This window comes from Oncorhynchus kisutch, linkage group LG28 (genome assembly GCF_002021735.2).
Source record: "Oncorhynchus kisutch isolate 150728-3 linkage group LG28, Okis_V2, whole genome shotgun sequence".
Taxonomy (NCBI): domain Eukaryota; kingdom Metazoa; phylum Chordata; class Actinopteri; order Salmoniformes; family Salmonidae; genus Oncorhynchus; species Oncorhynchus kisutch.
In genome coordinates, this window is record NC_034201.2 from 17,741,511 (window position 1) to 17,764,611 (window position 23,101).

The following is a 23,101-nucleotide window of genomic DNA, read 5'->3' on the forward strand; positions in this document are numbered from 1 at the left end:
TCTGCAACGAGTCCGCAGACGAAATTGTAAATAGCCTCCTGGAGCGGAGTCAGTTGAAAGAGGTGGAGAAAAGGGCAGACATATAAATTTAGAAAAAAAACGACGTATAGAAAATTCGTAGGCTACTCGGTCAGGCGGGCAGATATGTCGACTCGACCATCGAAAAAAACGACGTCACATCGGGTTGAAAGAGACGCGCATTATATAATCTTCATAAACCTGCCTCGTTGTATCCGTTTTTTTTATCAACCAATGGCCTCTTCTGGACAGCTATGCATATGAATATAAATGCAAATATCTGGTAGCGCACTGCTTGAACCGAAATGTCTGTGTTTATTTGTGCTGTTGTTATTTTTAGCCAAAACCATCCATGTTTCATCTGATGGTTCCGTAAAGGCGCATAATTATATAGCATTACATTATTTTATTTGTGAATGGGGTTTATCCCTCTGTTTTTTTGGAGAGGAACATTTTTATAACGTCGCAATGAACTGCATCATGGATTTCAATCAGATTTCTTAGGGTATGGTGCCGGTTTAATCGGTGGAAAGAGGGAAACGCTGTTCATGTAAACAAGAACCGAGAATCCTCTCAGATCCGCCCCATTTATTTATTATATCTTTCAGTATTTCTTGACACATTTGGAAAAGTGCTTTTTTCGACCGTTCTTCCACAAAGACAGCAATGTCATCATCAACATCCCGGCGTGGTTTTGTTGTTGTCTGATTTTACTACTGGATATCGGCAGTTACCCCTGCGCCAAGCCATACATCAGTATTTCTATAAGGTAATGCCTTTACCTTCATTTCCCATACCATGTTATAGGAACAGCAAATGTTGCCCCAAACACCATAGATGAAATCAGATCCCTTAAATAGGTTTTTGCATATAGCCTTCCTTACTGTAATATTGCATGTGAAGTCAATGTAAATAGGAGCTAGAGGTCGGTGCAAGTTGTTTTTCCACAATAATTTACATGTATGCAATTTCTGCTGTAGCACAAGTAGGCATGGTAGATGATATATCGTGTGTTTGTATGCTATGCCATTTCCCACAGAAACTCTAGTCAGCATGTCTGCTTTATTGGCGATAGAATAAAGATATCGTATCCAAGGTTTTAGTACTGTGCGTTTAACTTCAGTCGTGACGTGACTAGTGCTCGTAAATATTTCACAGAAAAACAAAAAAGTCCAGCTGCTGACTTGTGATGATGGATCCCATGCACCGTATCTTTCTAATCATATTTTAACGGATGGCTTTGTCAAAAAACCTCTTATCAGACGTGGTCATCGCGTAAACATACCGACAGTGTCGTTGGAATTCATAATAATGACATTGTTTCTGTTGTTTATGTGAATAAATGTGTAGACATTAGGCCTACGCACCGCGTCTGTGCGCGTAGTCAGGTGAATGGGTTTATCATGCGCGCGTCTTTGGGGTGTTGGGGTTGGGGATGTGCTCGTCTGGCTGGGATGATAATTTGTTTTGAGTTCATGAAGCTATTTCGATATCAGTGCTTTAGCTAATATAATTTCGTCTTAAACACATTTAATGACAGCGTGAGAATGCATATGCCACATGTACAGAATGCATCTATCAAGCTGGTCGTTAAATTGGACAAACAGAGGCGTGGGGGCGTGGCGTGTGTAACATTTTAGTGCTGGATACGCTGAGACGTGACGAGTATTCCCTTAGATACACCTTTCAGGATAACATATTTGTATTGCAGACTGACAAATTTACACAGAATATAGGCCTATTAAATTACAGGAGGGAGTTTGGTGGGGTGGGAGATTCCAATATACACTATCTGTAAGTTATTTGTGTGACTGTGACTGCAGCCATTTGTCTCCACCCTTGTATTTGTCTCCACCCTTGTATTTGTCTCCACCCTTGTATTTGTCTCCACCCTTGTATTTGTCTCCACCCTTGTATTTGTCTCCACCCTTGTATTTGTCTCCACCCTTGTATTTGTCTCCACCCTTGTATTTGTTCCCACCCTTGTATTTGTCTCCACCCTTGTATTTGTCTCCACCCTTGTATTTGTCTCCACCCTTGTATTTGTCTCCACCCTTGTATTTGTCTCCACCCTTGTATTTGCCTCCACCCTTGTATTTGTCTCCACCCTTGTATTTGTCTCCACCCTTGTATTTGTCTCCACCCTTGTATTTGTCTCCACCCTTGCTCCATGTGGAGCTTTTCTATACAAGCATATTCTATGCCAATACTTATAATCAATTGTATTTGAATACCAGGGTGTAGTGAGGAGTTTTAGCTTGGGGAAGGAAGCTTTGATAAAAATGAAAAGATAAGAAGCTCCACATGATAAGAAACTCCACATGTACAATGATGTCTACACATGTCTGGAGGCTAACAATTTATGTGACTGAATCCAATTCCATGTCTTGTCACAGGTTACCACTGTATGTACAGTTGAAGTCGGAAGTTTACAAACACTTAGGTTGGAGTCATTAAAACTCGTTTTTTCAAACACTCCACAATTTTCTTGTTAACAAACTATAGTTTTGGCAAGTCGGTTAGGACATCTACAAGTCATTTTTCCAACAATTGTTTACAGACAGATTATTTCACTTATCATTCAGTGTATCACAATTGCAGTGGGTCAGAAGTTTCCAAACGCCTGAAGGTACCACATTCATCTGTATAAACAATAGTACGCAAGTATAAACACCATGGGTCCACGCAGCCGTCATACCGCTCAGGAAGGAGATGCGTTCTGTCTCCTAGAGATGAACGTACTTTGGTGCAAAAAGTGCAAATCAATCCCAGAACAACAGCAAAGGACCTTGTGAAGATACTGGAGGAAGCAGGTACAAAAGTATCTATATCCACAGTAAAACTAGACCTATATCGACATAACCTGAAAGGCCGCTCAGCAAGGAGAAGCCACTGCTCCAAAACCGCCATAAAAAAGCCAGACTACGGTTTGCAACTGCACAAGGGGACAAAGATCGTACTTTTTGGAGAAATATCCTCTGGTCTGATGAAACAAAAATAAAACTGTTTGGCCACAATAACATCGTTATGTTTGGAGGAAAAAGGGGGAAGCTTGCAAGCTGAAGAACACCATCCCAACCGTGAAGCACTGGGGTGGCAGCATCATGTTGTGGCTGTGCTTTGCTGCAGGAGGGACTGGTGCACAAAATAGAGGGCTTCATGAGGGAGGAAAATTATGTGGATATATTGAAGCAACATCTCAAGACATCAGTCAGGAAGTTAAAGCTTGGTCGCAAATGGTTCTTCCAAATGAACAATGACCCCAAGCATACTTCCAAAGTCGTGGCAAAATGGCTTAAGGACAACAAAGTCAAGGTATTGGAGTGGCCATCACAAAGCCCATAGAATATTTGTGGGCAGAACTGAAAAAGCATGTGCGAGCAAGGAGGCCTACAAAACTGACTCAGTTACGCCAGCTCTGTCAGGAGGAATGGGTCACCCAACTTATTGTGGGAAGCTTGTGGAAGGCTACCCAAAACGTTTGACCCAAGTTAAAGGCAATGCTCCCAAATACTAATTGAGTGTATGTAAACTTCTGACCCACTGGGAATGTGATGAAAGAAATAAAAGCTGAAATAAATCATTCTCTCTACTATTATTCTTCTGACATTTCACATTCTTAAAATAAAGTGGTGATCCTAACTGACCTAAGACAGGGAATTTGTACTCAGATGAAATGTCCAGAATTGTGAAAAACTGAGTTTAAATGTATTTGGCTAAGGTGTATGTAGACTTCCGACTTCAACTGTATGTTCCTATGAGTGTACATGTGCAGTAATATGCATCTGATTTGTGGTCATTTTCATTTAATTTCTGGCCAGTTGAATTTAACATCAACTTCAAGTGCAATACCTGAATTGACTGGCATTAAGATGGCAAACTGCTTCTTTACTCGCTTGTGTGTTTGTTTGACAATTTTCTGCTATCGTGAAAGTTTACATACATATTGGTATTATACTATAAATGTGCATGCATATGTCGGGATTTGATCATATTCATATATGAAAATCAATCTCCATATAGGTATTTATGTGCGTGTGTCTCTGTGTATGTCTTTTTTATTATAGGGTGCTGTAGGTACCAATGTATCCTAAAATATTGTTGAAAACAAAACTTAAAAGCATTAAGTAGCCTAGTGGTTAGAGCTTTGGGCCAGTAACCGAAAGGTTGCTAAATCAAATCCCTGCCCTGACAATGTGTAAAAATCTGTTTTTCTGCCCCTGAACAAGGCAGTTAACCCACTGTTCTGAGGCCGTCATTGTAAATAAGAATTTGTTCTTAACTGACTTTCCTAGTTAAATAAAGGTTAAATGGAAGAAAAAGTATCATCATCCAAAGTCCCTAAACTCCTCCTGTGTTCAGTGATTATAGCAACAAGATCATCTATAGCAACTCCTAGTGGTTGTGGATTAGAACACACAGCCTAAATATTTCTCTTCCTACTAAGGTGGCTAATGCCACCTGAACCCTTTCTCCCTGAATGTCACAGAATTCTGTTTTTTTTCTTTGCCAATGCTACCATCCACCTGAGAAAGGACAGTTACAGTGGAGTCGATGGACCTAATGAACCCTCTCTATATTGAGCAGCTTCTGACTGAAAGTACATGAATGAAATACACATGTTTCAGCAGCATTGCAGGAACCCTCTCATTCATTTTAACATCCATTTCCAGATATCAATGAGTAGGATGCAAACCGCGTCACCGGCGTGGATAGTGTTGTGCCTTCAGAAAGTTTTCCTACTCATTGACTTATTCCACATTTTGTTGTGTCACAGTCTAATTTCAAAATTGATTAAATATATGTTTTTCTCACCTATTTACACACAATACCCCATCATGACAAAGAGAAAACATGTTTTTAAAATCTCCTGCAAATGTATTGAAAATTAAATGCATTAATATCTCATTTACATAAGTATTCACACTCTCTAAAGGCTTTCCACACTTGGATTGTGCAACATTTGCCCATTATTCTTTTCAAAATTCTTCAAGACCTATCAAATTGGTTGTTGACCATTGTTAGACAATCAATTTAAGTCCGTGTCATACATTTTCAAGTAGATTTAAGTCAGAACTTTAACTCGGCCACTCAGGAACATTCACTGTCTTCTTGTTAAGCAACTCCAGTGTAGATTTGGCCTCGTGTTTTAGGTTATTGTCCTGCTGAAAGGTAAATTCATCTACCAGTGTCTGGTGGAAAGCAGACTGAACCAGGTTTCCTCTAGGATTTTGCCTGTGGTTAGCTCCATTCCGTTTCTTTTTTATCCTGAAATACTGCCCAGTCCTTAACGATTACAAGCATACCCATAACATGATGCAGCTACCACTATACTTTAAAATATGGAAAGTGGTACTCAGTAATATGTTGAATTGGATTTCCCCCAAACACAACACTTTGTATTCACTACAAAAAGTTAATTGCTTTGAAACATTTTGTTACAGTATTATTTTAGTGCCTTGTTGCAAACCAGATGCATGTTTCTGAAAAAAAGAAATTCTGTACGGGCTTCCTTCTTTGCCCTCTGTCAATTAGGTTTATACTGCATTATTGACTGTATGTTTGTTTTTACTCCATGTGTAACTCTGTGTCGTTTTATCTGTCGAACTGCTTTGCTTTATCTTGGCCAGGTCGCAATTGTAAATGAGAACTTGTTCTCAACTTGCCTACCTGGTTAAATAAAGGTAAAATAAATAAATAAAAAAAAGGTTAGTATTGTGGACTAACTACAATGTTGTTGATCCATCCTCAGTTTTCTCCTATCACAGTCATTAAACTCTTTAACTGTTTCATGGATGCTTATATATTTGTAGTGACTGGGTAAATTGATACATCCAAAGTGTAATGAATAACTTTACTATTCTGAGAGGGATATTCAATGTCTGCTTTTTAAAAACCCATCTACCAATAGGTGCCCTTCTTTGCGAGGCATTGGAAAGCCTCTCTGGTCTTTGTGGTTGAATCTGTGTTTGAAATTCCCTGCTCGACTGAGGGACCTGACAGATCATTGTATATGTGGGGTTCAGAGATGAGGTAGTCATTCCAAAATTATGTTAAACACTATAATTGCACACAGAGTAAGTCCATTCAACTTATTATGTGACTTGTGAAGCAAATGTTTACTCTTGAGCTTAGTTAGGCTTGCCATAACAAAGGGGCTGAATACTTATTGACTCAAGACATTTGAGCTTTTAATTTTTTCTTAATTTGTAAACATTTCGAAAAACACAATTCCACTTTGACATTATGGGGTATTGTGTGTAGGCCAGTGACAAACAATATTTAATCCATTTTAAATTCAGGCTGTAACACAACAAAATGTGGAAAAACTCAAGGGATGTAAATACTTTCTGAAGGCACTGTCGGTGTAAAACTGGTGATGACTAAAAGAGGGAAAACGAAAGGGTCCACTGCAATGAACGAGAGGGAAAGAGAGAGAGCCCACTATCTGGCCATTTGCCTGAGGACGCTTAGACATTCCATCAGACACAGACATGCAGTGGGATTCCAGAGATGTTGAGTGATTGAAAGATGGAGGGATACTCAAATGAGCCTGACAGACAGGGGTCAAGATAAGGCTCACAGAGGGAAAGACGGAAGAGAGAGAGGACAGAGAGAGAGAGAGAGAGAGAGAGAGAGAGAGAGAGAGAGAGAGAGAGAGAGAGAGAGAGAGAGAGAGAGAGAGAGAGAGAGAGAGAGAGAGAGAGAGAGAGCACCGAGAGAGAGAGAGTGGACACAGAGAGAGAGAGAGAGAGAGAGAGAGAGAGAGAGAGAGAGAGAGAGAGAGAGAGAGAGAGAGAGAGAGAAGAGAGAAAGAGAGAGAGGACACAGAGAGAGAGAGAGAGAGAGAGAGAGGACAAAGAGAGAGAGGACAGAGAGAAAGAGGACAGAGAGAGAGAGAGGACAGAGAGAGAGAGAGAGAGAGAGAGAGAGAGGAGAGAGAGAGAGAGAGAGAGAGAGAGAGAGAGAGAGAGAGTGGACACAGAGAGAGAGAGAGAGAGAGAGAGAGAAGAGAGAAAGAGAGAGAGGACACACAGAGAGAGAGAGAGAGAGAGAGAGTGGACACAGAGAGAGAGAGAGAGAGAGAGAGAGAGAGAAGAGAGAAAGAGAGAGAGGACACACAGAGAGAGAGAGAGAGAGAGAGAGAGAGAGAGAGAGAGAGAGAGAGAGAGAGAGAGAGAGAGAAAGAAAGAGGACAGAGAGAGAGAGAGGACAGAGAGAGAGCACCGAGAGAGTGAGAGAGAGGACACAGAGAGAGAGAGAGAGAAGAGAGAGAGAGAGAGGACAGAGAGAAAGAGAGGACAGAGAGAGAAAGAGAGGACAGAGTGAAAGAGAGGACAGAGAGAGAAAGAGAGGACAGAGAGAGAGGACAAAGAGAGAGAGAGAGGACAGAGAGAAAGAGAGGACAGAGAGAGAAAGAGAGGACAAAGAGAGAGAGAGAGGACAGAGTGAAAGAGAGGACAGAGAGAGAAAGAGAGGACAGAGAGAAAGAGAGGACACATAGAGAGAGAGGAAGAGAAGAGAACAGAGAGAGAGAGGACAGAGAGAGAGGACAAAGAGAGAGAGAGGACAGAGAGAGAGAGAGAGAGAGAGAGAGAGAGAAAGAGAGAGAGAGAGGAAGAGAAGAGAAGAGAGAGAGAGAGAGGACAGAGAGAGAGGACAGAGAGAAAGAGAGGACAGAGAGAGAGAGAGAAAGACAGCGCGAGAGAGATGAAGGGAGGAACTGACGAGTGTCAGACAGACATGGCAGATGCTCACATTTAAAGCTCATTTCTCCACTAGAGTTCCGCACTGCTGGGCTCCTGATCTGGCTGATCCGCAATGAATCTTTTACTGCAGATGTCCTGGAAGCGCAAAATTTAATTTGACTGGACCAGAGTGTGAGCAGTATGATTATATACAGTATGATTCAGAGCCCTGTTTGGGGGGGGGAGCGGGAGAGAGGGAGAGAGAGAGTCTGTGAGTGTGGGTAAAGGAACCAGAGCAGGTGTAGGAGTAGCACAGACTGTAGTGTGACTGTGGAGTCCAGCTGTAGTCCTCTCTAAAGCTGAGGACTGATGGGAGGAGGAGTGGGGTGCTCACGGGATCAGGATAATTCCCAGATTTGTTAGTAGATTAAGTTAAGGAATAAGAGGAACAAGGTGGCGGACTGAACACAGCAGTGCAGTTCACCTCAATATAAAAACGTAATATTCAATATCTGTAAGTTAGTCTAAATATTAGCACTTCACATACTGGTAGGTAATAACCTGGATAACAACACAAAACAAATCATAAGGGTAGAGAAATGTATCGACAAATATTACAAAAACAAGCAACACCCAAACATGATGGAGAACCAATCGCCAAAAGAAAACGTGACTCCTTGAGGGACACAGACAATTTTAGCTTTTCACCAACAAGACTGGTAAGGGTGGATAACCGATCTGTTAAAATGGATAAATCACAAACTGGGCATACTTGAATTAGTTAGTGAAGCTATTAAGGAGTTGAAGGTGAGCCTTGAGATGAGTGATGAAAAAGCTGTGACAATGGAGAAAGAAACAAACAAGCTAAAAGGGACAGTCAATAAGATTGAAACGGACGTTAATGAACTTAAAAAGGAAACTTCTGTCTGAGAGAAGCCTTAGTTGACATGCAGACCAGATCTAGGAGAGAACATCCTGTATTACTGGTATCCAAGAGAAAGAAGGAGATGTTCCTGAGGGTGTAGTGAGGGAGTTCCTCCTTACAGCGCTTCAGATCCCACGCAAAGCTGTCGACAAAATCCAAATAGAATGTGTACACCGTTTTGGACAGAGAGGACTGAGATATGAGCGCCCAATCGTTGCCAAATTTGCTATTTAAAGATAAAATAATGGTTAAAGCCTGGGTAAAATACTTGCTAACACAACAATAGGCATGAATGGTCAGTTCCCGAAGGAAAATGAAGAATGGCGCAAAGTTTTGTTCCTAATAATAAAAGGGAAGCGTGAGGCTCTCAGAGTCAATAAACTGTATATTAATACAAATGTTCTGATATTACAACGTTCCCATGGAGGAGTTGAATAATGGAAAACCCAATACTAGCCATGTTAGGGATTGTAATAAAAAAAACAATTGTTAAAGAAAATAAACTACAACTACACTATTACCATTCTAGATGGGGAATGTTGTCAAATAATTAGTATTCGACTTTTCATTTATATTATTTCATGAATTGATAAGACAGCATTAGAAGAAAAGATCATTAACGAAATAATACATTTTCAAATATAAGGAACTGGAACACAAAAGTACTGAATCAACATGCTAGAGATAAAACACAGAGGACATAGAAGGCTCAGTATGTGGGTATGTACAGATGTATTGTGATGGAAGGTGTGTGTTTTTGTGTTTGGAAAAGTGTGGAGTTAAGTGAGTGAAAAAGGATAACGGTGGCAAATCCCAGAGCCCATGTGTGTTTGTAAGCAGGGTTTGTAAGTGAGAGCTTTTTTTGTGCAGATATGGGATATACATTTGAAAAGAAATGAGAAATATAGTTGATTTATTTATTATACACATTGGTGTGGCTGGCTTCCGGTTTGGTTGCGCGCTGTGTTAAGAAGCAGTGCGGCTTGGTTGGGTTGTGTTTTGGAGGACGCATGGCTCTCGACCTTCGTCTCTCCCGAGCCCGTATGGGAGTTGTAGCGATGAGACAAGACAGTAACTAATAACAATTGGATACCATGAAATTGGGGAGAAAAAGGGGGTTACATTCTTGTTTTCTTTTGTTTTAAGATTCTGAGCCTGCCTGGCAGGGCTGGTCCTACAAAGCCAAAACCCCCTGATGGGAGAGCATCATTTAAGGAAATTCTCAAAACTGCTAATGAGAACCTTGACGACCTTGTACCTAGCCGGTGGTGATTCCGGTAGGGTGCCCCCACCCAGGTAGTGCTGGCAACACTAGCTGCAGTAACCCATGGGGAAGGGGTCACACTCGTTGAGGGGGCATATTGTTGCGGCCCTGGTGCCCCAAAATAATCAAAGGTCTGATTGCACGGAAATGCTTGAGAATATGGTCACAACGGGGGACCATGTGTGGGTGTTTCAGGGGAACAGGGTGTATCTGACCTCTATCACCTAGGACGTGACAATGGTTAATCAAATCTACCAATCTGCCTTTTTTGCTCAGTTTTCCCTGCCTTCTCAAACAGCTGCAACTGTATATGCATTTGTAAATCAAGACGTTTCTTGAGTTGGGCTCTGGGATGGTGCAACTGTTGAGAATCTGAGACTATGGTTGGTTGTGGGGAAAGGGGTTGAGTGTGTGTGTGTGTGTGTATGTGTGTGTGTGTGTGTGTGTGTGTGTGTGTGTGTGTGTGTGTGTGTGTGTGTGTGTGTGTGTGTGTGTGTGTGTGTGTGTATCCCACAACTGTTGCTAGGGAGTAAAGATGTTAAGGACAATATAGGATGAATTACAATAGTTGTTTGCTAAAATAATAATTGCTTGCTAAATCCTGGTTAGAGGTAACAATCCTGGTGGGAGGTAACAATCCTGGTTAGAGGTAACAATCCTGGTTAGAGGTAACAATCCTGGTGGGAGGTAACAATCCTGGTTAGAGGTAACAATCCTGGTGGGAGGTAACAATCCTGGTTAGAGGTAACAATCCTGGTTAGAGGTAACAATCCTGGTTAGAGGTAACAATCCTGGTGGGAGGTAACAATCCTAGTTAGAGGTAACAATCCTGGTGGGAGGTAACAATCCTGGTTAGAGGTAACAATCCTGGTTAGAGGTAACAATCCTGGTTAGAGGTAACAATCCTGGTTAGAGGTAACAATCCTGGTGGGAGGTAACAATCCTGGTTAGAGGTAACAATCCTGGTGGGAGGTAACAATCCTGGTTAGAGGTAACAATCCTGGTTAGAGGTAACAATCCTGGTTAGAGGTAACAATCCTGGTGGGAGGTAACAATCCTAGTTAGAGGTAACAATCCTGGTGGGAGGTAACAATCCTGGTTAGAGGTAACAATCCTGGTTAGAGGTAACAATCCTGGTTAGAGGTAACAATCCTGGTTAGAGGTAACAATCCTAGTTAGAGGTAACATCCTGGTTAGAGGTAACAATCCTGGTTAGAGGTAACAATCCTGGTGGGAGGTAACAATCCTGGTTAGAGGTAACAATCCTGGTGGGAGGTAACAATCCTGGTTAGAGGTAACAATCCTGGTTAGAGGTAACAATCCTGGTTAGAGGTAACAATCCTGGTGGGAGGTAACAATCCTAGTTAGAGGTAACAATCCTGGTGGGAGGTAACAATCCTGGTTAGAGGTAACAATCCTGGTTAGAGGTAACAATCCTGGTTAGAGGTAACAATCCTGGTTAGAGGTAACAATCCTGGTTAGAGGTAACAATCCTGGTTAGAGGTAACAATCCTAGTTAGAGGTAACAATCCTGGTTAGAGGTAACAATCCTGGTTAGAGGTAACAATCCTGGTGGGAGGTAACAATCCTGGTTAGAGGTAACAATCCTGGTGGGAGGTAACAATCCTGGTTAGAGGTAACAATCCTAGTTAGAGGTAACAATCCTGGTTAGAGGTAACAATCCTAGTTAGAGGTAACAATCCTGGTTAGAGGTAACAATCCTGGTAATAGGTAACAATCCTAGTTAGAGGTAACAATCCTGGTTAGAGGTAACAATCCTAGTTAGAGGTAACAATCCTGGTTAGAGGTAACAATCCTGGTTAGAGGTAACAATCCTAGTTAGAGGTAACAATCCTAGTTAGAGGTAACAATCCTGGTTAGAGGTAACAATCCTAGTTAGAGGTAACAATCCTGGTTAGAGGTAACAATCCTGGTTAGAGGTAACAATCCTGGTTAGAGATAACAATCCTGGTTAGAGGTAACAATCCTAGTTAGAGGTAACAATCCTGGTTAGAGGTAACAATCCTGGTAATAGGTAACAATCCTAGTTAGAGGTAACAATCCTGGTTAGAGGTAACAATCCTGGTTAGAGGTAACAATCCTGGTTAGAGGTAACAATCCTGGTTAGAGGTAACAATCCTGGTTAGAGGTAACACTCCTAGTTAGAGGTAACAATCCTGGTTAGAGGTAACAATCCTGGTTAGAGGTAACAATCCTGGTGGGAGGTAACAATCCTGGTTAGAGGTAACAATCCTGGTGGGAGGTAACAATCCTGGTTAGAGGTAACAATCCTGGTTAGAGGTAACAATCCTGGTTAGAGGTAACAATCCTGGTGGGAGGTAACAATCCTAGTTAGAGGTAACAATCCTAGTTAGAGGTAACAATCCTGGTGGGAGGTAACAATCCTGGTTAGAGGTAACAATCCTGGTTAGAGGTAACAATCCTGGTTAGAGGTAACAATCCTGGTTAGAGGTAACAATCCTAGTTAGAGGTAACAATCCTGGTTAGAGGTAACAATCCTGGTTAGAGGTAACAATCCTGGTTAGAGGTAACAATCCTGGTGGGAGGTAACAATCCTAGTTAGAGGTAACAATCCTGGTGGGAGGTAACAATCCTGGTTAGAGGTAACAATCCTGGTTAGAGGTAACAATCCTGGTGGGAGGTAACAATCCTGGTTAGAGGTAACAATCCTAGTTAGAGGTAACAATCCTGGTTAGAGGTAACAATCCTAGTTAGAGGTAACAATCCTGGTTAGAGGTAACAATCCTGGTAATAGGTAACAATCCTAGTTAGAGGTAACAATCCTGGTTAGAGGTAACAATCCTAGTTAGAGGTAACAATCCTGGTTAGAGGTAACAATCCTGGTTAGAGGTAACAATCCTAGTTAGAGGTAACAATCCTAGTTAGAGGTAACAATCCTGGTTAGAGGTAACAATCCTAGTTAGAGGTAACAATCCTGGTTAGAGGTAACAATCCTGGTTAGAGGTAACAATCCTGGTTAGAGATAACAATCCTGGTTAGAGGTAACAATCCTAGTTAGAGGTAACAATCCTGGTTAGAGGTAACAATCCTGGTAATAGGTAACAATCCTAGTTAGAGGTAACAATCCTGGTTAGAGGTAACAATCCTGGTTAGAGGTAACAATCCTAGTTAGAGGTAACAATCCTGGTGGGAGGTAACAATCCACCTACATTATTACAAATATTATTTGTTAATTATGGAAATGAAGATAAGCAGGATTTTTATATATATTTTATTAGCTATACTGTATATAATGCAAATTGAGGTGAGGTCTCATTATGGTAAATGGTGAAATAAGTATAGCCAGTTATAATTGTGATGGCTTAGCAGATAATAAGAAAAGACTATCAGTGTTTAACTGGCTAAAAGAGAAGGAATATAATATCTATTTTTTTTTACAGGAAACTCATTCAACAATTTTAGATGAAGTTGTGTGGGAAAAGGACTGGGGGGGGGGATATACTTCTCCCATGGGCAAAGGAGTTCAAAAGGACTGGGGGGGGGATATACTTCTCCCATGGGCAAAGGAGTTCAAAAGGACTGGGGGGGGGGGGGTATACTTCTCCCATGGGCAAAGGAGTTCAAAAGGGGTGATGATATTAATTAATAGTAATTTTGATCCGAATGTGCAAATTTTCAAAACAGATCCTCAAGGTAGATGGATGATTTTAAATATGTTATTGGCCCATAACAGATATGGCTCATTAACCTATACGGTCCAAATAATGAGGATCCACTCTTCTTTGAAAATATACAGTACCAGTCAAAAGTTTGTACACACCTATTCAATCAAGGGGTTTTTCTTTATTTTTGTAACTATTTTCTACATTGTAGAATAATAGTGAAGACATCAAAACTATAGAATAACACATATGGAATCATGTAGTAATCAATACATATATTCATATTATATTTAAATATACTCATATTTTATATTTGAGATTCTTCAAAGTAGCCTCCCTTTGCCTTGATGACAGCTTTGCACACTCTTGGCATTCTCTCAACCAGCTTCATGAGGTAGTCACCTGGAATGGATTTCAATTAACAGGTGTACCTTGTTAAAATTTCATTTGCGTAATTTCTTTCCTTCTAAATGCGTTTGAGCCAATCAGTTGTATTGTCAAATCAAATCAAATGTAATTGGTCACATACACGTGATTAACAGATGTTATTGTGAGTGTAGTGAAATGCTTGTGCTTCTAGTTATGACAGTGCAGCAATATCTAACAAGTAATATCTAACAATTCCACAACAGATACCCAATACACACAAATCTAAGTAAAGGAATGGAATAGGAACAAATAAATATATGGATGAGCAATGTCAGAGCGGCATAGGCTAAAATGCAATAGATAGGATATGTTGTGTCTTTGGCTTTGCCGGATTAAGTGATATGACATGCTATAAAATCCTTTCTCTGTAATTAATATTACCTGATTGAGCTAATCATGTAAATGTAATTAACTAGAAAGTCGGGGCACCACAAAATAATATTTATGGAGCTGTTATCTTCCAAATAAACTCTTAAAGTCCTAGTCATATTTTACATCAATAGCAATCAACATTAATCGTCACATTGTTTCTGTCTCATCTGAAAGTTGTAAATTCTTGGTTATCTTCACGAACCCTGGCTAACAAGTTGAATCAGCAATACAAAATTGGGTTTAATTATTTATTTACTAAATACCTAACTAATCACACAGAATTACATATACACAGAATGAATCATACATTGATTACAAATGATGTCATAAAGGAAAACGTCCCTAGTGGGCGGAACAGATATGACAGCTGGTTACACAAAGAACGTGGGTTGGGTTTGAGTGAAAGAGCGGGAAGACTTGAGGAACAAAGGTAGAAGCCATGCTATCGTAAATACAGTATCTTATGCATTCTAAATTACTGCCCATAAATATTTACTCTGAGCTGCGCTTCAATAGGTTGGTGGTAGATGGAAGGCCGTGTTGCCCAACAGAGTCCTTTGTCCTTTGAAGAGTGTCTCTGGTGGTGAACAGGTTACGTTGTAGTGTCGTCGTTGTGTGGTAGATGGGATACTCTGTCCGTCCTTTCCTAGCCCACGTTTACAGCTGCTGTTGCTAACTTAATGGCTAGGATTTCTCACTTCTTTAGTGAATAAGAGATCAAAGTTCATGCCATTCACAACCAAAGCTCACGCTGAGGTTGGCTTAGTTCTGTTAGTCCTTTTCAACGTATGGACCGTCTTCCTATCGTCCTCGGAACAGGAGGTTACATTTTCGTCAAGGGCTTACAGTGGGGCAAAAAAGTATTTAGTTAGCCACCAATTGTGCAAGTTCTCCCACTTAAAAAGATGAGGGAGGCCTGTAACTTTTATCATTGGTACACTTCAACTATGACAGACAAAATGAGAATAAAAATCCAGAAAATCACATTGTATGATTTTTAATGAATTTATTTGCAAATTACCCACTGGCCAAGGTCATGACATATAGAGTACAGTATATATATGACAAGGTAGGGGTGCTATACAGAAGATAGCTCTATTTGGTAAAATACCAAGTTCATATTAGGTCAAGAACAGCTCAAATAAGCAAAGAGAAACAACAGTCCATCATTACTTTAAAACATGAAGGTCAGTCAATTCGGAAAATGTCAAGAACTTTGAAATTTTCTTCAAGTGCAGTCGCAAAACCCATCTAGCGCCATGATGAAACTGGCTCTCATGAGGACCGCCACAGGAAAGGAAGAACCAGAGTTACCTCTGCTGCAGAGGATAAGTTCATAAGAGTTAACTGCACCTCAGATTGCAGCCCAAATAAATGCTTCACAGAGTTAAAGTAACAGACACATCTCAACATCAACTGTTCAGAGGAGACTGCGTGAATCAGGCCTTCATGGTCGAATTGCTGCAAAGAACCCACTATTACAGAACACCAATAAGAAGAAAAGACTTGCTTGGGCCAAGAAACATGAGCAAGGAAAAGCCGCCAATAACTGCTCAGCATATGTGGGAACTCCTTCAAGACTGCTGGAAAAGCATTCCAGGTGAAGCTGGTTGAGAGAATGCCAAGAGTGTGCAAAGTTGTTATCAAGGCAAAGGGTAGCTACTTTGAAAAATCTCAAATCTATTTTGATTTGTTTAACACTTTTTGTTACTACATGTTACCATATGTGTTATTTTGTAGTTTTGCTGTCTTCACTATTATTCTATGTCCAAACTTTTGACTGGTACTGTATATATATATGTGGGGCGGCAGGTAGCCTTGACATTTTCAAAATGTTGTTATGTTACAGGTTATTCTAAAATGGATTTAAAAATGTTTTCCCTCATCAATATACACATAATGACAAAGCAAAAACATGGAAATATCACTTTTACATAGTTATTCTGATCCTTTACTCAGTACTTTGTTGAAGCACCTTTGGCAGAAATTACAGCCTCGAGTCTTCTTGGGTGTGACACTACAAGCTTGGCACACCTGTATTTGGGCAGTTTCTCCCATTCTTCTCTGCAGATCCTCTCCAGCTCTGTCAGGTTGGAGCTATTTTCAGGTCTCTCCAGAGATGTTCGATCGGGTTCAAGTCCGAGCTCTGGCTGGGCCACTCAAGGACATTCAGAGACTTGTCCCAAAGCCACTACTGCGTTGTGTTGGCTGTGTGCTTAGGGCCATTGTCCTGTTGGAAGGTGAACCTTCGCCCCAGTCTGAGGTCCTGAGTGCTCTGGAGCAGGTTTTCATCAAGGATCTCTCTGTACTTTGCTCCGTTCATCTTTCCCTTGATCCTGACTAGTCTCCCAGTCCCAGTCCCTGTCACTGAAAAACATCCCACGGCATGATGCTGCCACCACCATGCTTCACCATAGGGATGATGCCAGGTTTCCTCCTGACCTGACACTTGGCATTCAGGCCAAAGAGGTCAATCTTAGTTTCATCAGCCCAGAGAATCTGTTTCTCTTTTTCTCATGGCCTGAGAGTCTTTAGGTGCCTTTCGGCCAACTCCAAGCGGGCTGTCATGTTCCTTTACTGAGGAGTGGCTTCCGTCTGGCCACTCTACCATAAAGGCCTGATTGGTGGAGTGCTGCAGAGATGGTTGCCCTTCTGGAAGGTTCTCCCATCGCCACAGAGGAACTCTGTTGCTCTGTCAGAGTGACCATCGGTTCTTGGCTACCTCCCTGACCAAGGCCCTTCTCCCCCAATTGCTCAGTTTGGCTGGGCGGCCAGCACTAGGAAAAGTGTTGGTGGTTCGAAACTTCTTCCATTTAAGAATGATGGAGGCCATTGTGTTCTTGGGGACCTTCAATGCTGCAGACATTTTTTCGTACCCTTCCCCAGATCTTTATCTAAACACAATCCTGTCTCAGAGGTCAATGGACAATTCCCTTCGACCTCATGGCTTGGTTGCACTGATATGCACTGTCAACCGTGGGACCTTATATAGACAGGTGTGTGCCTTTCCAAATCATGTCCAATCAATTAAATTTACCACAGGTGGACTCCAATCAAGTTGTAGAAACCTCTCAAGGATGATCAATGGAAACAGGATATCAAAGGGTCTGAATACTTATTTAAATAAGGTATTTCTATTTTTAATAAAGTTGTTATAATTTCTAAAAACATGTTTTCGCTTTGTCATTATGGGGTATATACAGTGGAGCAAGAAAGTATTTAGTCAGCCACCAATTGTGCGAGTTCTCCCACTTAAATGATGAGAGAGGCCTGTAATTTTCATCATAGTTACACTTCAACTATGACAGACAAAATGAGTAAAAAAATCACATTGTAGGATTTTTAATGAATTTATTTGCAAATTATGGTGGAAAATAAGTATTTGGTCAATAACAAAAGTTTATCTCAATAGTTTGTTATATACCCTTTGTTGGCAATGACAGAGGTCAAACGTTTTCTGCACTCAAAATCTCACGATACATGGCCCCATTCATTCTTTACTTTACACGGATCAGTCGACCTGGTCCCTTTGCAGAAAAACAGTAGGTATGGTGTTCTTTGGATGCAACTCAGCATTCTTTGTCCTCCAAACACGGCGAGTTGAGTTTTTACCAAAAAGTTATATTTTGGTTTCATCTGACCATATGACATTCTCCCAATCTTCTTCTGGATCATCCAAATGCTCTCTAGCAAACTTCTGACGGGCCTGGACATGTACTGGCTTAAGCAGGGGGACACGTCTGGCACTGCAGGATTTGAGTCCCTGGCGGCGTAGTGTGTTACTGATGGTAGGCTTTGTTACTTTGGTCCCAGCTCTCTGCAGGTTTTTTTTCTGGTGTCCTTTGGCAGCTCTTTGGTCTTGGCCATAGTGGAGTTTGGAGTGTGACTGTTTGAGGTTATGGACAGGTGTCTTTTATACTGATAACAAGTTCAAACAGGTGCCATTAATACAGGACACGAGTGGAGGACAGAGGAGCCTCTTAAAGAAGAAGTTACAGGTCTGTGAGAGCCAGAAATCTTGCTTGTTTGTAGGTGACCAAATACTTATTTTCCACCATAATTTGCAAATAAATTCATAAAAAAATCCTACAATGTGATTATCTGGATTTTTTTTCTCCTTTTGTCTGTCATAGTTGAAGTGTACCTATAATGAAAATTACAGGCCTCTCTCATCTTTTTAAGTGGGAGAACTTGCACAATTGGTGTCTGACTAAATACTTTTTTGCCCCACTGTATATATATATACAATATATATGGGGGATTGGAAATTATGCAGAAAATTACATTGATGGAAGCTACAATCTATCTGCAATATTAAAGCTGATCTAACCCCTAAAAACATATACATTATAATAAAAGAAAAGTTCCCCTACACAGAATATCCCCAAATGATGTAAGGTTCTGAGTCACATGGAAGTCTAGATCAATCATAATAACTGTCTTTATATGGCAATAAACTTGACAGAGATGAGGGTTTCAATGAGATATTGTGATGTGTATGTCTCTCATAACAACAGCCCCCACCTCTCCTCTTCTCTCCTCTCCTCTTTGAGAACTCAGCTTGTGTGGATGAGCTCCTCTCCGTCTGATCGAAACCCAGATATGAATTTATTAAACACTATATTTTTCTGCGCAGACATTAGTCCAACATTAGTATCCAACCTCTATTTGTGATCTGGTCGAGTTGACCTTGCAAATTGGAGGCACAGTACAATATGCCTTACAGTAGAATGCTGGTTGAAATGACCGCAATGTGATTAGTGTTAGTGTTGTGTTGATTAAGTCCATTTTGTTGGAGCCAGCAATAAAAGCCATTCACCCACTGAACTGCACAAAGCTGACATGCAGTATAATTGAAGATAAATGAAGGGGAAAGGGTTAATCGACTATTTAGACTGTAGTGAACAAGAGAGAGAGTGAGAGAGAGGTAGATTTAGAATATTTTTTTTGGGGGGGGGAAAGAGGCAGTTGAAAGGAACAAAAGAGGGCAGCGATAGGATAAAAACAAATAAACCACATAAATGTTTCAAAGAAGTGGTTTATTGGAACATGAATCATACACAACGGCGAGGGAGCGAAACAGGCATGGAAGGCAGTGCAGAGCAGCAGACCTCCTTCCAGTAGCATCCCTTTCTCCTCTCTTTCGCTGGCTGGCCCAGAAACAGGTAAACATTACAGAAACACTGCTCCTTGCTGCTCGCTCCACTTCAGAAGAGGTCAAAGGGTACACACCCCCAGGGGTAGGACTCTATCTTCTCCAAATACTGTGTTAATTGTCATGGATCTCATCTCATCTGGGTTTGCTACACAGTATGTAAATATATTTAACTCAGAAATAGACCTCAACTACAGTAGACAGACAGACACTCCCTTAGACATTGGTGTCTTCTCAGACAGAATATGATGACAATTTTGGGAGATGGTAGAAATGAAAGGGGTTGGTACATGACTGTGGATCATGTTGTATGTATTTCACATAGTCCTGATTCATTGCCTCATGATGCTACTACATTTTTAATGATGTCAGAGGTTTGCCTAAAAACAAATTTGCATCCATGTTTTTCAATGTTTCATATGTTTTCATAATTTTTTGATTGGTCAAGAAACAAACAATTGCTCTGTATTATAAAAAAGATTTCAGAGTACCAAGGAGGGGCGCAGGGCAATGTTGCAGGGAAATTGGCATCAGACGATAGGATAGTCAGATCCTGTTTCGGAAAGAATGCTGGCTTAGTGTTCAGGAGTGTGTGTCTTTAGGCTTCAGCAGAACGGGGCGCCCCGTCCTCCCTGAGGAACTGCATTTTTACCATTTTCATTACTGATACCAACCCTCTCTCTCTCTTTCTCACTCCTCTCTCTCTTTCATTCTCTCTCTCTAGCTCTCTCTCTCTCTCTCTTTCATATGCACACACACACACACACACACACACACACACACACACACACACACACACACACACACACACACACACACACACACACACACACACACACACACACACACACACACACACACACACACACCTTCCTCTTTCCACACTCACATGCCTTCTCTATACCTTAGCTACCCAGAGGGGAGGGATGAACCCAGTAGCACAGACAGCACATGACAGGAAGTAGTCACAGGAAGTACCCTCAACTATCCAAGATGCTCCCCAGAGATTTCGAGGTGGGAGGGATATCAGTGTGTGTTTGTTTGTGCATGATTGAGTGTAAGTAAGTGAGTGTTTGTGTGTGTTCCTGTCTGTGTGTGTATGACATGATGGTGGATACCAAATTTCCCATGGCAACGCAGGACACCAGCAGCAGGTCAAGCTGGCCTGGTCATTTGGAGTGTGTGAATTTCGGCTCACAGAGGCAGCTGAGGCAGAGTGTGTCTGTGTCTCAAGGGCAAGCTATCCTGTTGTATGAGAGACTCAGCAGCAACCCATTGGTGTCACTGAGGAGTGTGATGTGCTGTTGTGCCAAGCCTCTCATTATGCACATACTGTACCACACATGCTGAGCTTTCAGTGGCAGTATATACTCTGTCTCTTCCTCTCTCTCTTTCTTTCTCTTCCTCTCCCCCCTTCTCTCTCATTCTCTTTCTCTCTCTCTTCTTCTCTGCTTCCTCTATCTCTCAACTTTCTCTCTCTCTCTCTCTCTCTCTCTCTCTCTCACTTCCACTCTCTTCGTCCCCCCTTCTCTCTCTCTCTTCCTCCCCCCTCTCTATCTGTCGCTCTCTGTCTTTCTCTCTCTCTCTCCCTCTCCCCCCCCCCCTCTCCCTCTCTCTCTCTCTCTCTCTCTCTCTCTCTCTCTCTCTCACAGAGCAGCACTAAGGTATTGTCTGAGACAGTAGAGGTGGTTGTGTGTGTCTGGAGCTCTGGGGTTGTTTTAGCTTCTCTTCCGTTTGTAATTTTCTTGAGCACAGTATGTGTGTGTGTGTGTGTGTGTGTGTGTGTGTGTGTGTGTGTGTGTGTGTGTGTGTGTGTGTGTGTGTGTGTGTGTGTGTGTGTGTGTGTGTGTGTGTGTGTGTGTGTGTGTGTGTGCGTGCGTGTGGCCAGTGGATGTTCATGTGTGCTGAGTGCACTGAGTCACCTTGGTTACTGCAGATACCAGCCAGAGATGATGAAGCCAACGGCAGGTTGGGGTAGGGAATGGAGGGCAGGAGGGAGGGGGAGAGGGAGGTCATTGAGTGCCTTTGTATGTTGACTACACCATGGTGGGAGAGCGAGAGAGAGAGAGGGAGAGAGAAAGAGAGAGCACGACTAGTTTACTGTAATTTTAATTTGCTTGCAAAAATAGGAAAGAATCTTAAGGTAATATACAGTATAGTTTTGGCCTTAAAAACATACTCAAAAAAAGTTACACTAATTCACTATGTACGCAAGTGTACGGTGGATTGGGAAAGTATTCACCCCCCCTTGGCAATTTTCCTATTTTGTTGCCTTACAACCTGGAATTAAAATAGATTTTTTGGGGGTTTGTATCATTTAATTTACACAACATGCCTACCACTTTGAAGATGCAAAATATATTTTTTGGTGAAACAAACAAGAAATAAGACAAAAAAAAATGAAAACTTGAGCATAACTATTCACCTGCCCAAAGTCAAAACTTTAAAGATCCACCTTTTGCAGCAATTACAGCTGCAAGTCTCTTGGGGTATGTCTCTATAAGCTTGGCACATCTAGCCACTGGGATTTTGCCCATTCTTCAAGGCAAAACTGCTTCAGCTCCTTCAAGTTGGATGGGTTCCGCTGGTGTACATCAATCTTTAAGTCTCAATTGGATTGAGGTCTGGGCTTTGACTAGGCCATTCCAAGACATTTAAATGTTTTCCCTTAAACCACTCGAGTGATGCTTTAGCACTATGCTTAGGGTCATTGTCTTGCTGGAAGGTGAACCTCCGTCCCAGTCTCAAATCTCAGGAATTTAAAAAAAAAAATTTAATTTTTTTATTTCACCTTTATTTAACCAGGTAGGCTAGTTGAGAACAAGTTCTCATTTGCAACTGCGACCTGGCCAAGATAAAGCATAGCAGTGTGAGCATACAACAAAGAGTTACACATGGAGTAAACAATTAACAAGTCAATAACACAGTAGAAAACAAAGGGGGGGTCTATATACAATGTGTGCAAAAGGCATGAGGAGGTAGGCAAATAATTACAATTTTGCAGATTAACACTGGAGTGATGAATGATCAGATGGTCATGTACAGGTAGAGATATTGGTGTGCAGAAGAGCAGAAAAGTAAATAAATAAAAACAGTATGGGGATGAGGTAGGTGAAAAGGGTGGCTATTTACCAATAGACTATGTACAGCTGCAGCGATCGGTTAGCTGCTCAGATAGCTGATGTTTGAAGTTGGTGAGGGAGATAAAAGTCTCCAACTTCAGCGATTTTTGCAATTCGTTCCAGTCACAGGCAGCAGAGTACTGGAACGAAAGGCGGCCGAATGAGGTGTTGGCTTTAGGGATGATCAGTGAGATACACCTGCTGGAGCGCGTGCTACGGATGGGTGTTGCCATCGTGACCAGTGAGCTGAGATAAGGCGGAGCTTTACCTAGCATAGACTTGTAGATGACCTGGAGCCAGTGGGTCTGGCGACGAATATGTAGCGAGGGCCAGCCGACTAGAGCATACAAGTCGCAGTGGTGGGTGGTATAAGGTGCTTTAGTGACAAAACGGATGGCACTGTGATAGACTGCATCCAGTTTGCTGAGTAGAGTGTTGGAAGCCATTTTGTAGATGACATCGCCGAAGTCGAGGATCGGTAGGA

General features: G+C 41.5%; 1 protein-coding gene across 1 annotated transcript in view; it reads left to right on the forward strand.

The window, feature by feature from the left end:
* Positions 1–23,101, forward strand: part of LOC109875628 (neuronal tyrosine-phosphorylated phosphoinositide-3-kinase adapter 1) — a 63,356-nt gene continuing 40,255 nt past the window's right edge. The window contains exon 1 of the mRNA XM_031808644.1: positions 1–787. The gene's annotated coding sequence lies outside the window, so the exon portion shown is untranslated. The remainder of the gene's footprint in view (positions 788–23,101) is intronic.